The following is a 6,690-nucleotide window of genomic DNA, read 5'->3' as shown; positions in this document are numbered from 1 at the left end:
TCCAGTTCATCTGAACGAGAAACTCGGGTCTAACACTGGTAATCTTCGAAACTGGGATGTTCAATTCTGATAAATTTCTTCTCCAGTTCATCCGAACGAGAAACTCGGGCCTAACTGTAGTAATCTTCGAACCTGGGATGTTCAATTCTGATAAATTTCTTCTCCAGTTCATCCGAACGAGAAACTCGGGTCTAACACTGGTAATCTTCGAACCTGGGATGTTCAATTCTGCTAAATTTGTTCTCCAGTTCATCCGGACGAGAAACTTGGGTCTAACACTGGTAATCTTCGAACCTGGGATGTTCAATTCTGATAAATTTCTTCTCCAGTTCATTCGAATGAGAAACTCGGGTCTAACTGTAGTAATCTTCGAACCTGGGATGTTCAACTCTGATAAATTTTTTTTTTTAGTTCATCCGAACGAGAAACTCAGGTCTAACTCTAGTAATCTTTGAACCTGTGATGAATTCTGGTATATTTCGTCTCCAGTTCATCCGAACGAGAAACTCAGGTCTAACTCTAGTAATCTTTGAACCCGTGATGTTCAACTCTTATATATTTCATCTGCAGTTCATCCGAACAAGAAACTTAAGTCTAACTCTAGTCATCTTTAAACCTGTGATGTTCAAATCTGATATATTTCGTCTCCAGTTCATCTTAACGAGAAACTTAAGTCTAACTCTCTAGTCATCTTTGAATACGAAGTATAACACTTATCTTTTGAATATGAAGTATAACGCTTATCTTTTGAACTTAAGAAAGTATAACGCTTATATTTCGTCTCTAGTTCATCCTAAGCAAAAACTTAGATCTAACTCTAGTCATCTTTGAACCTGTGATGTTCAAATCTGATATATTTCGTCCCCAGTTCATCCAAACCAGAAACTTAGGTCTAACTCTAGTCATCTTTGAACCTGTGATGCTCAAAACTGATATATTTCGTTTCCAGTTCATCCAAACCAGAAACTTAGGTCTAACTCTAGTCATCTTTGAATTTGTGATGCTCAAAACTGATATATTTCGTCTCCAATTCATCCAACGGGAAACTTAGGTCTAACTCTAGTCATCTTTGAACATGTGATGCTCAAAACTGATATATTTCGTCTCAAGTTCACCCTAACAGAAAACCTAGGTCTAACTCTAATCATCTTTAAACCTGTGATGTTCAAATCTGATATATTTCGTCTGTAATTCATCATAACGAGAAACTTAAGTTTAACTCTCTAGTCATATTTGAATACGAAGTATAGCGCTTATCTTTTGAATACGAAGTATAACACTTATCTTTTGAACTTAAGGAAGTATAACGCGTATATTTCGTCTCCAGTTCATCCTAACCAGAAACTTAGGTCCAACTCTAGTCATCTTTGAACCTGTGATGTTCAAATCTGATATATTTCGTCCCCAGTTCATTCAAACCAGAAACTTAGGTCTAACTCTAGTCATCTTTGAACCTGTGATGCTCAAAAATGATGTATTTCGTCTCCAGTTCATCCAAACCAGAAACTTAGGTCTAACTCTAGTCATCTTTGAATATGTGATGCTCAAAACTGATATATATTTCGTCTCCAATTCATCCTAACGGGAAACTTAGGTCTAACTCTAGTCATCTTTGAACATGTGATGCTCAAAACTGATATATTTCGTCTCAAGTTCATCCTAACGGGAAACTTAGGTCTAACTCTAGTCATCTTTAAACCGGTGATGTTCAAATATGATATATTTCGTCTTCAGTTCATCCTAACGAGAAACTTAAGTCTAACTCTTTGGTCATCTTTGAATACGAAGTATAACGCTTATCTTTTGAATACGAAGTATAACACTTATCTTTTGAACTTAAGGAAGTATAACGCTTATATTTCGTCTCTAGTTCATCCTAACCAGAATCTTAGGTCTAACTCTAGTCATCTTTGAACATGTGATATTCAATTATGATATATTTCGTGTGCAGTTCATCCGAACGAGAAACTTAGGTCTAATTTTAGTAATCATTGAACCCGTGATGTTCAATTATGATATATTTCGTCTTCACTTCATCCGAACGAGAAACTTAGGTCTAACTCTAGTAATTTTTGAACCCGTGATGTTCAATTTTGATAAATTTCGTCTCCAGTTCATCCGAACGAAAAACTCTAGTAATCTTTGAACCCGTGATGTTCAATTCTTATATATCTCATCTGCAGTTCATCCGAACAAGAAACTTAGGTCTAACTCTACTAATCTTTGAACCCGTGATGTTCATTCTAATATATTTCGTCTCCAGTTCATCTGAATGAGGAACTCAGGTATAACTCTAGTAATCTTTGAACCTGTGATGTTCACTTCTGATATATTTCGTCTTCAGTTCATCCGAACGAGAAACTCAGGTCTAACTCTAGTAATTTTTGAACATGTGATGTTCAAATCTGACATATTTCGTCTCCAGTTCACCTGAACGAGAAACTCTGGTCTAACTCTAGTAATCTTTGAACATGTGATGTTCAATTCTGATATATTTCGTCTCAAGTTCATCCGAATGAGAAACTCAGGTCTAACTTTAGTAATCTTTAAACCTGTGAATTTTATATGTTTCGTCTTCAGTTCATCCGAATGAGAAACTTAGGTCTAACTCTAGTAATCTTCAAACCTGGGATGTTCAAATCTGATAAATTTCATCTTTCGTTCTTCCGAATGAGAAACTCAGGTCTAACTCTAGCAATCTTTGAACCTGTGATGTTGAAATTTGATATATTTCGTCTTCAGTTCATCCGAATGAGAAACTCAAGTCTAATTCTAGTAATATTTGAACTTGGGATGTTCAAAATTTTCATCTCCCGTTTATCATGAGATAACTTAAGTTTAACATTCTCATATATTATTTGAATTTATGTTTAGTCGAAGGTCAATAACGATTTCCCAGTATATTTTCTACTCTTCCGATTAATTTATCATTCTTTATAGAACTTTGAACCCTCGTAAAATGATATTACTTGGCTCCCAGCATCATAAACTGCATCACCTTTATTAAAACCATGGAAACCGTTCAATAGATTTGTTTTTGACACATGGCAAGAAGTTGACCATCAAATATTCGAGGACCAATTAAATTGGGGTCATTTGAATTGATCGTATAGCTCTACCACACTAAAATCGAGTTAAGGTACATGTGGGGAAAACACAAACAAGATATTTTGCCCCTTTATCTCGTTGATTAGTTAGTCGGGGAAACTATTTGGTTTTCATATATAACCCTATAAGAGAGAGAAAGTTATTCAAACCTAATCTCTTTTCATTTTTCCCCCGCCTCTCAAGTCTCACCCTCTCACTTTTTATTTGTCCCTGATACTTTGTTCTTCTCCTTCCGATTTTTTTCTCTTCGAAATCATCGAAATCTCCTGAAATCAAACTCAATCTGTCCAAATCAAAAGAATTATTACTTGAAATCAAACCCAAATCGTGAAATCTGTTGAACTTAGTCTGATTTGTGAGATGGGTTCTTATAAGATTGAGCTTAAGCAATTTTATTTTATCTTTTTTCTGTTCTCAGATAGGGTTTAAACTCAATCTGATTTATGAGATCTCTTGAACTCATCTCATAATCAAAACCCATATTTCAGAAGGAAAATTCAATTTTCGGTAACTCGTTTTAAACCTAGGGTTTTAAACCTAATCTCTATATTTTTATGAATTTTACTTTTTAGTTTTGAGTTTGCTTTATGTACATCTCCACATATGCTTCTATTAATTTGATAGGGTTTAATTTTGTTTGCTTTTAATTTTGTATGGTATTTATAAGTAGCCGAAAGTCATTTAGGCTTAAGATTTACGGGGCTCTTTTACGTTTGGGTGCTGTTTTGATTTCTCCTAATTGAATTTAATCTCATAGATCTTGAGTTAATCTGGATTTTCTGGTTTCTCTGGTAGATCCATGAAGTTTCACTGCTAATTAATTCTGATTTGATGAACCAATAAAGGAACGACCTAGCTGTCAATCCCTCAGCCTTTAATCCGTTATCTGTTTATATGTAAGTTCGAGTTCAGTCCTTATTGATTCGTGATTTGATTTATGTGGTTACCATCTAAACTTCAAATCAAATAATTGTGATTGCAGGACGTATTTGACTTCATTGCAGAAGAACTAGCATTAACTCTTTAGTACTTACTTTGCTTTGCAACTACATTGGCATGCGAAATGAATCCAGGTTAGTGAAGCAGACCAAAGATTCAATCCTTGTGCTTGCAGTATGGTTACTTAATCATTAATGGAGCTGATTTGATTTGTCGGTTTCAAGGTCACTGGCTCGGTGGTGGTGTAGGTAAAGGAAGGATGGTGCTTCGAGATCGTCCTGGTATGAAATTGTGTTAATGGTGTATAAGTCCTTGTTCACTATCCACATGCCTCTAGAGCTGCAAGTGGGTTGTTTTTTTTTTTTATAAAGAATGGAGATATACCTGAAAGAATCTCTTGATTAGTGAACCCTTTGTTCTAATTAACAAATTTGTTGTGTTTTTTGTTGTTGTGTTTTTTGTTGTTGTATTTTTTGTTAGGAGTGGAATAGGTCCTGCTGGGCATTCAGCTAGTGTAAATTGTTGATTCATAGTCGATAATTATGAAGCAGAAGAAACTGGCTTATGCATCTGTAATTAGGGCACTTGATTTTGCAATGACAAAGTATTTACCTACTTGTGAGCGATTTGTGGATGTTATGGGGTTGAAGACTGCATTCGCTGCTTTCATGGGTGGGTTAGGCAAGTCTCTTATCCTTTCTTTTCACTCTTTATTATATGTGATATTGACCATCTATTTGATATGTTTGATGACTAAATTTTATGTGTGACCATGCTAGTGAATCTGACTGGTCATATTTATGTTCCATGATAAACATAAATTTCAGATATAGTTTATAGCCTTGTAAAGCTTTTGTGGCGGTTTGCTCTTGATGGTTATTGTGCTGTAGTCAAAGATGAGTTGTCAATTACTATTTTCTGTCTTAAGATCTTTGAAGATTGTTTTTATTAAAAGATTGGTTATGAAGATGTTAAATTTTTGTATATGCTACTTTTGACAAGAATCCCTCCATATTTCTGTCAGCATACTTTAGCTATCTATTTTGATTGGCTTGTACTTCTACATTTGTTCTTAGTATATTAGTTTTAGCTTCATGGTGCATTTTATTTATTCTAGTTCTTATCTCCCTGTGCTGTTATCTCTCTTTGTGATATCTTTCTCATAGTAGTTACTAGAGTTTTTAGTGCTTCTTTGTCTAACTTTTGACTTTGAAACACTTTGTGAATATTGACCAGGAATATGGTCTCTTAGGGAAGTTGGAAACTGTAACTTGAAAGTTGCAGCAGATCCCTACATATCTACATGTTTAGGTTGAGATTTTCATAGTTACTTTTTACTTGATTAAACAATTGTGTGCTCAAGTTTCTGCCTCTCTTTTGTGTCAATTTTCTGCTGAGATTTTTTTAGCAAAGCTATTATGTAATGTGAGTGCTCAGTCCAGTTTTTTGTTTTCAGTGCTTCTAGCTTTGTACTTTGAAACACTTATTTATTGCCGTTTCTCCTTCCGGCCAGTACGCTCACTCTGGCATTTTTGTTTTGTTTTGAACTTCCTTCTGGCCAGTTTTTTGTCATCACTATGCCCTTGGTAATTTCACTCTTAATTACATGGAAAATTGGACTTGTTCTGAATGTAATTTTTATCCTTAATAGTCTAACTTGTTCTCTATTGCTTTCATTCTTCTATAGGGATCACAATGCCAATATCTAAAGGGGGATTAGTGCAGACCAGGGGACAGATGATTCCCTGTGCCATTCTCTGCCGGATAGATGTACAAGTGTAAAACAGAAATGACAACAAATGGCGACTTATGCTTATGTTTGTCGTTGGTCTGTACTGCGTAAATGTAAGTTCTTCTTCACTTCTTATTTCTTCAACTGGATCTTCAGTGTCTAGCTATTTTTATTTTTTTTCTTATTGGTGACTTCTTATTGTTATAGTCCTCTTTATCTTATTTGGGGCTGTCTAGCTACGTCACTTTAGGTTTTATGTGCCTTTTGCTATTCATTGCTGCAAGTTATGTTGATTATTTTTGTTCTTTTCTTGTGAAGATTCGTCGATGTAAAGAGCTGCAGCTGGAATAATCTACGAAGACAGACTACTTTAAATTGCTTGTATGGTATTCAGTAACCACTACATTATCCACTTTTATCACATGTTGAACCATGTCTGTTATCAAGTTTCCGTATGCAATTATAACTTGTCTGAGACTAATGAATAAGATTGAATTGTTTTTATAAATTACTTCCTTTGTGCTTCTACATTGAATGTATGGATGACTTCCTTTATGCAGTTTGTCAATGTATGAATTGCAATTCCAAAAAGAAGGGCTTGCAATTGGGTTTCAGGTTTAATTGCATTGCAGGCTTGTACTGTGGAAGTCCAAGTCTAGGATGAGGACCAGTATTACAGGCCTGTAAATTGGAAGCCCGGGTCTATGATCATGACCCGGGCTATCCATTTTTTTTAATTGTCATTAAAGAATTTTCACGGGAAAAACCGTAACAAAAAATGTGTAAAATTAACACGTGCCTTTCACGTGTCTTTTAAGTAATAATTGCAAAATAAAGTAACACTTATAACCGTTGCTGCAGTTGTAACAAGAAGACGACACGTGTCTCTGGACGAATTGTTGTATTTGGTG

At 35.0% G+C, this 6,690-nt stretch overlaps 1 long non-coding RNA gene across 2 annotated transcripts; it reads left to right on the top strand.

The window, feature by feature from the left end:
- The first annotated feature begins 3,233 nt into the window (after window positions 1-3,233).
- LOC113298855 lies at window positions 3,234-6,290 on the top strand. 2 transcript variants are annotated; one of them, XR_003334430.1, is made up of 7 exons: window positions 3,234-3,615; window positions 3,904-4,004; window positions 4,091-4,181; window positions 4,272-4,328; window positions 4,528-4,719; window positions 5,735-5,892; window positions 6,098-6,290. It is a non-coding gene; the product is annotated as an uncharacterized LOC113298855 (long non-coding RNA). The 2 variants fall into 2 exon arrangements; XR_003334429.1 differs by having other exon boundaries at window positions 3,235-4,004.
- Window positions 6,291-6,690: the final 400 nt, after the last annotated feature.

The sequence above is a fragment of the Papaver somniferum genome, chromosome 7, assembly GCF_003573695.1.
Source record: "Papaver somniferum cultivar HN1 chromosome 7, ASM357369v1, whole genome shotgun sequence".
NCBI lineage: Eukaryota > Viridiplantae > Streptophyta > Magnoliopsida > Ranunculales > Papaveraceae > Papaver > Papaver somniferum.
This window is presented reverse-complemented; position numbering and strand designations above follow the sequence as displayed.